Source organism: Triticum aestivum, chromosome 7D (genome assembly GCF_018294505.1).
Source record: "Triticum aestivum cultivar Chinese Spring chromosome 7D, IWGSC CS RefSeq v2.1, whole genome shotgun sequence".
Classification (NCBI taxonomy): Eukaryota; Viridiplantae; Streptophyta; class Magnoliopsida; order Poales; family Poaceae; genus Triticum; species Triticum aestivum.
Genome location: NC_057814.1, coordinates 233,747,828 through 233,757,390, shown reverse-complemented (window position 1 = coordinate 233,757,390; position 9,563 = coordinate 233,747,828).

The following is a 9,563-nucleotide window of genomic DNA, read 5'->3' as shown; positions in this document are numbered from 1 at the left end:
TAAAAATCTAGCATTTTCCTAATTTTAAGTCTTGGCAGATTTTAACAACTTAGCACAAGTCAAGCAATCAACCTACACATGCAATTCTAAGAGTATAGCAGCGGAATGTAAATCATTGCATATGAAGGTAAAGAGAGGGGTTTGGAGTGGCAAACACAATGTAGACACGGAGATTTTTGGCGTGGTTCCGATAGGTGGTGCTATCGTACAACCACGTTGATGGAGACTTCAACCCATGAAGGGTAACGGTTGCGCGAGTCCACAGAGGGCTCCACCCACGAAGGGTCCACGAAGAAGCAACCTTGTCTATCCCACAATGGCCATCGCCCACGAAGGACTTGCCTCACTTGGGTAGATCTTCACGAAGTAGGCGATCTCCTTGCCCTTACAAACTCCTTGGTTCAACTCCACAATCTTGACGGAGGCTCCCAGGTGACACCTAACCAATCTAGGAGATACCACTCTTCAAAAGGTAATAGATGGTGTGTTGATGATGAACTCCTTGCTCTTGTGCTTCAAATGATAGTCTTCCCAACACTCAACTCTCTCTCATAGATTTGGCTATGGTGGAAAGATGATTTGAGTGGAAAGCAACTTGCGGAAGGCTAGAGATCAAGATTCTTGTGGCTGGATTGGAATGTCTTGGTATGAGTAGGTGGTTCTCTCTCAGAAAATGAATGCTGGAAGTGTAGGCACGTTCTGATGGCTCTCTCTCAAATGGAGAGGAGGGTGGTGGTGGGGGGGGGGGGGTACATATAGCCTCCACACAAAATCTAACCGTTACACACAAAAGAGCCAACTTGGTCAGACCAAATATGTGAACTCGGTGAGACTGACTCAGTCCAAAATGTGAACGTTAGGATTTTCGATGGGACCGACATGATCAACTCGATGGGACCGATGAGTTAGGGTTAGAGCAAAACTTAATCTCGGTTTGACCGATTACGTCAACTCGGTGAGACCGATTTCAGTAACAAGCAGGCAGAGAGTTGGTCAGGCAAACTCGGTGGGACCGATCGCTCCTTTGGGTTAGACCGAAACTTACGAAAGAGAAAGAGAGAGTTTGCATTGCGAACTCGGTGGGACCGATCGCTCATTTCGGTGAGACCGAAACGTTACGAAGGGAAACAGAGAGTTTGCAATCCCATCTCGGGGAGACCGAGATCCCTATCGGTGAGACCGAACTGATTAGGGTTTGTGGCTATGGCTATGTCAAGTGAACTCGGTGGCGCCAGATGGATCAAATTGGTGGGACCGAGTTTGACTTTAGGTTTAGGACATATTTGGATATGATAAAGTGGTTGAGTGATTTGGAGCATACCACTAAGCATTTTAAGCAAGTAGACCATTAAGCAATACCTCATCCCCTTTTAATAGTATTGGCTTTCCTATGGACTCAATGTGATCTTGGATCACTAAAATAGAAATGAAGAGTCTTGAGCTTTTGCCAATATTTGTCCTTAGCATTTTGAGGGGTCCACATCTCTTAGTCCATGCCATGCCAAGCATTGAACTTTCTGAAATGATCATCTTGAAAGAATATTAGTTCAATGAGCTATATGTTGTTAAGAATTACCAACATCCAGGGATTAGTTGCACTTTGAATCTCCCCCTTTTTGGTAATTGATGACAATATATAGATCAAAGCTTCGACACATGATAATAAGAATGAAATGTATCGTCGCTTTGAGAAGTATGTGATAAGCAAGAGCTCCCCCTAAATTTGTGCATTATTTATGATTTGCCTTTGAATGCAAATGCATGATCGATTAGGATCATGGGTTACTCTTCCATGTCACATACATCTTGTTGGAGCGCTCAAAATGATAGAACATACATAACATGCACTCATCACCAAGACAAATATGATAGATCATACACAAGATATAAGAGATATCATCAATCAAGCATAGCATAATAAAGCATAGTATGATCCACCACATGATCAGAAGTATCTCACACACAAGCATAAATATTGTAGCAAACACAAGCAAAGCGAGAAAAATAGTAGCAAGAGAGACCAAAAAAAAAGCAAAAACACACTCTCTCTCGAAGCCTATGATCTATACACTTTCTTCCCCTTTGGCAACAAGTTACCAAAAAGCTCAAAAATGCATAGTGCTATACGACACTCTAAGCATGATCTTCAGGAGCTCCAGAGTGCGAAGATGGCGTGGAAAGAACAACATCTGCAAAGACTTCTGCTGACGTCTGAGGAACTGGAGGAGTTGCGACTGGAGGGGCAACTAAGACTGTGGCTACAGGAGCTGAAGTTGTAGCCCTAGTGTCAATCACTGGCACTGTTGCAGACCTTTGTGCTCTAGGCACCCTCTGATAAGCATCTGTGGTTGTCCTGTCATTCCTGTCCTCAAGGTCTTCTTGTATTTTCTCAACTGAAGTCTGAATCTCAGTGACTTTGACATCCAAGTCATGTAGCTTTGTCTCAAAGATCCTTTCAAGGCTCTCTTGATTTCGAGTCAGGGTAGCTAATCCCTTCTCTATTCTGACAGTGCCCTCAAGCACATAGCTGATCTGGTCCTGCTTGGTCTTGAGATTGACTGCAGAAGGGTCTGGGATCTTTGAAGCCTTTTCAGCCTGTGCCTTCTCTTTCTTCTCTTGAGCCTCAACAGAAGTTGGATGTGAAGCATCAATCACAACAGTGTTATCCTCAAAATCAGGCCTCAAGGGAAAGTGCTCTTTATCCAACAAATATGTCACTACAACAAGAACCCCCCATTAGCAACGCATCGATGTGTTGTCGTATGTCCATATAAGCGTTGGTAAGGTCTAAGCCAACGGATTTATATGTGTTGCCGTAGGCGGCGTTGCAAAGGTCTACAACAACGCATATACATGCGTTGGTAACCGTCGTGAATATGTGTTGGAAACCAGCAATGTATAAAGCTAGAGCCTAACAACATTTAACATGCGTTGCTGACGGGCCCAAAAAAAGAGCCTTGTAATGCCTAGAAGCATTGTTGCATTGCTTGGACAATTAATGGTATTTTATATATCAACATTCTTATCTATTATGTCAATGCTGATAGTGCATAGGAGACACAAACATAATAATCGAAGAGGTCATATATATATATTAAATCAACTCGGTTGCTTTACAAAGAGCATGATACAAAGATTACAATATGTGAAACTACCTAGTAGTAGGCTGATTCTCAACCTTGCAATCAACGTCTCAAACATATAAAATATGATGTTTGAAACATTAACCCGAAAATGACATTCTAAAACATAATTTGAAACTATCTAGTAATAGCCACCTTCTCGATCTTGCAATCAACTTCTAAGCCATGCATCGTCGATTTATCTTGACAATCTACAAACAACAAAGGAATGAGAAACATAAGGTACCATCAAAGAAAATCAAGTTAATATACGAAGAGTAACATAGAAAGGTTGAAGGCCATGTGATGATTAATCTTGCTATATGACCAATAGTTATGTTTTAGTGGTCATATCAAACCAAGAATCAATTTCCAATTCAACACCCTCAGCTCTCTTTGTATATTCTAGGTCTGTACTTTGGAGCATAGCAAGAGCAATTTTCTTGTTTAAATTTCCCAAACCAAATAGGCAATATAATAAGCATTCATATTGAAAAAAGTATGATCAATAGTAAACTTTTGCTCAACCGTGTTCAATTTCAAGAAATAGAGAAATGAGCATATCTTATCTTTAGTTGCATGCTAGTTTAATGCTCGCACCTCCATATCATAGAGAAAGTTTCACTTCAGATACAATATTGTGCTTCACTAAACACATTAGTTGAAGTTTTACTTCTCTGAACACCCAAGTCGAAGCAAGCGGTGGAACAGAATAAGCGTTCCATCGCCCAACATACGTCATCACCTCTGAATTCTGATATATCATCATTTGAACACTTCTCAACAGTCCGAGCCATAGCACTGAACTCTATAGACAGAGAAAATAGAGCCTTATGAACAGAACATCGATATGTTAGTTGACTTAATAAACATCTTACGAACAATATAATGAAGATACAGTGAGCTACATGCCCCAAAAATATGTGTGACAAATAGAGTATGCTTCATTGCAAAACAGATCTGTAGTTCCCTAAATAGTACATATAAATGCAGAGATTTAAAATTTTTGTAGAAGTACTTGAAAGTTGAGAAAAACTAACTCACACAAAGCCAAATCAGGAAGCTCTATTTAATGTTAACAAGTGTGTTTTCTAGTGATTTTGATTTATATAGATGCTTGACAATAATACTAATCTGAATAGTGAATACATAACAAAAATCAGCATGAGTTTTTAAGTTACATTGCAGATTATGTCACTTAAATCACTTACAACTGTACAAGCCAATAGGATTCATGCAGTCATACCTCTCTCTGCATAAGTAGCTCGCTATGTATACCCTGAACTTTCTCCCAAAGATGAATATGCAAGAAAGTTTGGTCATGTACAGAATAATGGATTCAATTCATAAGCACTTGCATGCACATTTAAGTAGATATGACAAAAACACTAACCAACAACCTTTAAATGTCTAACAGCAATATAAATTCGTAATGATATACCTCAAGTTTAGAATTGACTCGCATGAGTTGTCCCGCCAGGTTCGGAGACTCTGAGGATTAATGCGTCGTGGACGTCGACACGCAACAAACACACTGTTTTAAGACTAATGTTGGTCAAGCGCTAGACCGGTAGCAATAGCTGCTGCTATGATCTCGGATGACAATGACCGGGTGCGGAACGTGCAGAAAATGCATATGTGCAGGTCACGATCTGATTGATTCGTCGATCACAATGAGCCAACCATGACCGTTCATGGGCTAGTGTCTCCTGGTTAGGATTCTCTAATTTGGTGCTAGTTCAGTAACATCTAGGCTAATGAGTAATTAGATGCGACTAGACAGCCAATAGCGTGTACGTCCAGTCTAACTACCTACTGAAATTTGTTGAGGCGGTCGAGCGACTAGCAAAGGTCTCCAGCTCCTGCTCGCCCCTCCCCGTCTCTGCCCATGGAACACAGAGTAGCAGACCATAGAGTGTCGTGACCACTGGCGGAGCCATGGCAAGGCCGATTGGGCCGTGGCCTGCCCAATGCTGGAACAGAAAAATAATTTTATACTAGCCCAACCCACAACGCCTCTGGCACAACAGTACAACAAGCAGCTGCCCACTGAAACTGGCTCAGATCGCACGCGCATTGCTACTTTCTAAATACAGTCGCAGACTCATAGCCGCCGGCCGCCGGCCACCATGGCAACACACATATCAGTCGCGGACTGATGAGGCCACGACCCGCAGCTAGCAACAGCCAGCCGGCAAGGCAGCTACCTAGTTGGTCGGGTCCTTTCCCCCTTTTTTTGAGTCCATGCAAGCTGTGTTCATCTCAGCATTTGTTTAGTACCTGAATCAGCCTGAATCTTTGCAGGCTGTAGAGTCAAATTTCTTTGAATTATTCCCAAAAGAATTCCCCTAAATTTTCTTAGGAAATCCTTTTGATTTTCCCGAAATTTCTTCTCCCTAGCATAAGTTAATACATTGAAATCATGATTTTTACAATCTACAATTAAAAAAATTGTGTTGCCATGTAGATTGGCCTGCCCAGCCTTTTCTTCGTAGCTCCGCCACAGGTCATGACTGCCGGTGCAAGCCAGCACCCACAAAGGTGGATCAGGTGAGTGAGATAGCGTTAATCATTGTCACAATGCTAGGCAAAGAATAGCTATGCCACACAAAGTACCACAGAGGGTAAGAGCAGAGGGGAAGTGTGCAGAAGTGCCTTACTGAACCATACCAACATCAGAGTCGAGGTAGGCGAGGTGGTGCAGCACCATCGAGACTTACCAGTAGCCGCGCATGGAGACGTGGGGATATTGGGTTGAGGGAAGCAGCTGCGGCAATGACCCATGGTGCCTTGGGTTTCTCCGGGGGCTCGCAGAGGTCTGGAGGACGCCGCGACGATGGCAGATCAAAGGAGAGCAATGAGGGGGAGATGAGCCGGTGAGCGGTGGTAAAAGGGAGTGCCGAATCTTCCTGGAATCGGAGGCGGCGGCGATGGTGTTGTGGCGGAGCTCGCATGAGAGAGAGAGAGAGAGAGAGAGATGAATCCGGGGAGAGGGGTGGAGGGGAGATAAGATTTGGGTTCTTTTTTCTGCTTGGTTGCGGGATATTTGGACGGAGGAGGTAGAGGTGGGGACGGGGAGGTTATCTCTTCGTGGGGAGATGGGAGGTTTGTTTAACTCAACAACACATGTTGTATTTCATTGCTACATATGCGTTGGGATAGGGGGGTTCTTGTTGTAGTGTGTGCTTGTGCCCATGTTAGAATTTATGAGCATTTGAATATGTGGAACATAGCCACATGATCTCTTCTGGTCAGCTGCAGTCCTCTTAATAGTCTCAACAATCAAAGACATCACTTTGAATTTTTCTGGCACATCAAACATGTGTAGCAAGTTGATGGAGTGCCCTCTGGCACATCAAACATCCTATGATCTCCAGACTTGGGCAACAGTGTGTGCCTGAGGATGGTGTAGATTGTTGGCAACCCTGACAGAAGGTAATACACGGAGCCAAACTTGTGTGTTTCCAAGGCATTATCTGGAATTTCCTTGTACATGTGTGCCATGGAATTATGATCTTTTCTGGGCTTGGCATACACATCAGTATCATCATCTGCCTCTTCTGGAGCATTTATCAGCTTTTCCCACTCAGCAATGGAAGATTGGTACCTAGTACCCTCAGTCATCCAGACAATCTTGCCATCTGGGTAGAAGTGAGCTGTGGAGTAGAACTGCGTGATCAACTCATCATTCCATTTTGTTAGCTTCTGACCCACAAACTTGTCAACTCCATTCATTCTGAAGCTCTCATGAACTCCAGGAAAATGGTCTTCATTGTTGTCAATGTACTTCCAATCCACCCATTTCATGTCACAAACGATAGGCTTATTGTCCAGGAGGACAGTCCCATAGAAATCCCGCTGTTCCTTAGTATGAAACCTGTAGTCTACAACAGTCCTTCTTCTTGTAGCATAGGGGTCTGTCTATCCCCATAATCTGAGACCTGCATCCTTTCTCACTTTCATGTTCTCAGCAAATGGATGAGTGTCATCATGATCTGGAATTTTGGGCTTGAGCTTTCTAAGCACTTGGGCTTCTTCATCTTCTTCAATTTCAGGCACTGGGGCCTTATTCTTCTCAGTAGCAGGTATGTTCCTGGTAGATCTCTTTGGTGCAGACTGCTTTGGAGCTGTCTTGGGAGCTGTCTTGGGCTTGGATGTTGCAGCCCCTGACTTGATTGCATCTCCCATGAGCTTCTGAGCTTTGGGAGCAGGTGCAACATCCTCTTCTTCATCCTCTTCCTCATCCTCAGTTGGGTCTCTCATCATTGAGGATCTGCCAATGACCCTGGCAATGGTCTTTCTGACCCTTTCCTTCCTAGCACCACTTGTTCGCCGAGCTTTCTCCTAAGTAGATGCTCTGGCTTTTGACATGGGCTTCCTCTGAGCAGGAGCCTTCACTTTCATGCCTGGCTTGATGCCAGCAGCAGCAGCAGTAACCTTCTCTTTCTTGATCAACTTCTTCTTGGAAGTGATCTCTTCATCAGCAACATAATCTTCATCCTCAGAATATGAGTTTCTCTTAACTCTCTGCCTAGTTGCAGCCTTAGGCAGGTTGCTTGGGCTGCTTCTGCTACCCTCATCATAGCTGCTTGAGGGACTAGTGCCCTCACTGAGGTTTTGATGCTCTTCAGACTTGTTCTAGCTGTCACGCTGGTCTGACATCTCTGACAATAAAAGCTGACCCTATGAATAGATAGGTTGAGATGGAGTAGATGAGTATCACAAAGCACAACCATTTTGTAAAACAAATGAGTCAAAAACTTAGTTTTAGTTTTCTACAGAAAGCATTTCGGTGCTACCGATATTACAAACTCGGCGACAGCGAAGCAGCTTTAGAGTCTAAACTGGTGAAATCGGTCAGACCGAGACACAGTTCGGTGACTCCGAGATGCTATGGTTTCCCTGAGAATGTAAACTCGGTCACACCGATTTGTACACTTCAGTTAGACCGAGTAGTACATGTGCAATGGCCTGGGCCAAATCAGTGAGACCGAAATCCTAATATCGGCCGGTCCGAGATAAGTTCGGCGGAAACCTAATTATTTTTTTGCATCAAATCTAATCTAACGGGGTTTTGCAGTGGATAGAGTCGTTTCAATTGTGGCAAGAATATTGGCATTGATCTTTGTACTAAGAATCAGAGTTGGCAAAGCACAAAGGGTTGAGTTCATACCCTAGCTTGGTGAAGAACTCGCTACGGCGGCAACGGTGGTGAAGATTCCCGTTGACGGCGGCGAACACCAGCGGCAGGAGGTCGCGGGTGACGAGGCGACGATCCGAAGGCCACGAGACGATAGAGCTGGACAGGCGTGGGCGAAGGGGTTTGGAGATATTTCCAAATTTTCAACCCGGGTATATATATCCAGACACTGTCGATGTGACCGAGTGGAACAACTCGGTGGCACCGAGATGCAGAATCGTGAGTGGTTGCTGCAACTCGGTGTGACCGAAGGGTTCTAATCGGTTGCACCGAGATCAAAAACCGAGATCAACTTAATGAACTCAGTATGACTGAATGGAGTGGGTCGGTCATACCGAAATACACTAAGAGGTTTTGGAAGTTAAGCCCTTGACGTATCCGTGACTCCGAGTGCTCCTCACCCGGAGGGTCTGAATTCGACTTGTTCAAACTTTATGATATAACATGAATAGAGTTTGAGACGAGAAAAGCATAGATATATAGAGGGGGGGGTACTTAGGCATGTTGGAAATATGCCCTAGAGGCAATAATAAAATGGTTATTATTGTATTTCCTTGTTCATGATAATTGTCTATTGTTCATGCTATAATTGTATTAACTGAAAACCGTAATACATGTGTGAATACATAGACCACAACATGTCCCTAGTAAGCCTCTAGTTGACTAGCTCGTTGATCAATAGATGTTATGGTTTCCTGACCATGGACATTGGATGTCATTGATAACGGGATCACATCATTAGGAGAATGATGTGATGGACAAGACCCAATCCTAAGCATAGCACAAGATCGTGTAGTTCGTTTGCTAAGAGCTTTTCTAATGTCAAGTATCGTTTCCTTAGACCATGAGATTGTGCAACTCCCGGATACCGTAGGAATGCTTTGGGTGTACCAAACGTCACAACGTAACTGGGTGGCTATATAGGCGCACTACAGGTATCTCCGAAAGTGTCTGTTGGGTTGGCACGAATCGAGACTGGGATTTGTCACTCCGTATGACGGAGAGGTATCTCTGGGCCCACTCGGAAATGCATCATCATAATGAGCTCAATGTGACTAATGACTTAGCCACGGGATTATGCGTTACAGAACGAGTAAAGAGACTTGCCGATAATGAGATTGAACGAGGTATTGGGATACCGACGATCGAATCTCGGGCAAGCAACATGCCGATAGACAAAGGGAATTGTATACGGGATTGATTGAATCCCCGACATCGTGGTTCATCCGATGAGATCATCG